The sequence below is a fragment of the Hyla sarda genome, chromosome 1 (assembly GCF_029499605.1).
Source record: "Hyla sarda isolate aHylSar1 chromosome 1, aHylSar1.hap1, whole genome shotgun sequence".
NCBI classification, from domain to species: Eukaryota; Metazoa; Chordata; class Amphibia; order Anura; family Hylidae; genus Hyla; species Hyla sarda.
This window is the reverse complement of record NC_079189.1, coordinates 607,857,663-607,858,613: the sequence shown is the minus strand read 5'-3', so window position 1 is coordinate 607,858,613 and position 951 is coordinate 607,857,663.

Genomic DNA, 951 nt, shown 5'->3' with positions numbered 1-951 from the left:
GGATAGCAGAAGTTCAGGTACACAGGCTTTGGACACACTAAACGCTTTCACTGGCACAAGGCAACAAGATCCGGCAAGGGAGTGCATGGGAGGAGATCAGATATAGTCTGGAAGCAGGTGGAAGCCAATTAAGCTAATTGGGCCAGGCACCAATCATTGGTGCACTGGCCCTTTAAGTCTCAGAGAGCTGGCGCGCGCGCGCCCTAGAGAGCGGAGCCGCGCGCGCCAGCACATGACAGCGGGGGACCGGGACGGGTAAGTGACCTGGGATGCGATTCGCGAGCGGGCGCGTCCCGCTGTGCGAATCGCATCCCCGCCGGCCATGACAGTGCAGCGCTCCCGGTCAGCGGGACTGACCGGGGTGCTGCAGGGAGAAAGACGCCGTGAGCGCTCCGGGGAGGAGCGGGGACCCGGAGCGCTAGGCGTAACAGTGATGGTGCAAGGGTTAAAGCCGCCAGACCTCTGGGTATCCACTACTAGTCCCAGCAAGTCACCAAATTAACCCTTAGATAAACGTGTTTTCACCAGAGCTTCCTTCAGAAAGGTGAGCTCATATATTTAGAGATCAAAGACCAGAGCTGATTAATTAAACATTTAATCTGATAAAAGGTATCACAGTGCTATGCATAAAAATAAACAAATGACATACAGTTACAAAAATATGAAAGAGTTTAGCAATACAAGTTCAGAAAACAAAAGATGAAGTTCTTACAGCATGATGATCAGTCCATGAGAGTGAGTTCCAGCTGTTCTTAGGATGGTCTTGTCAACTTGTGGCACAGCCTTGAACAACAGTTGAATCCAGCATTTTAAGTCTTATCTGCTTCTTTGGAGGGAAACTCCATTCCCCCCCCCCCCCTCCCCTCTGATCCCACCAGGTGGGGCATCTCTATTCCTGACCCCTTATCTCTTTGATTATATGATGAGACCAGAGTGCATGACTTCAAAGGA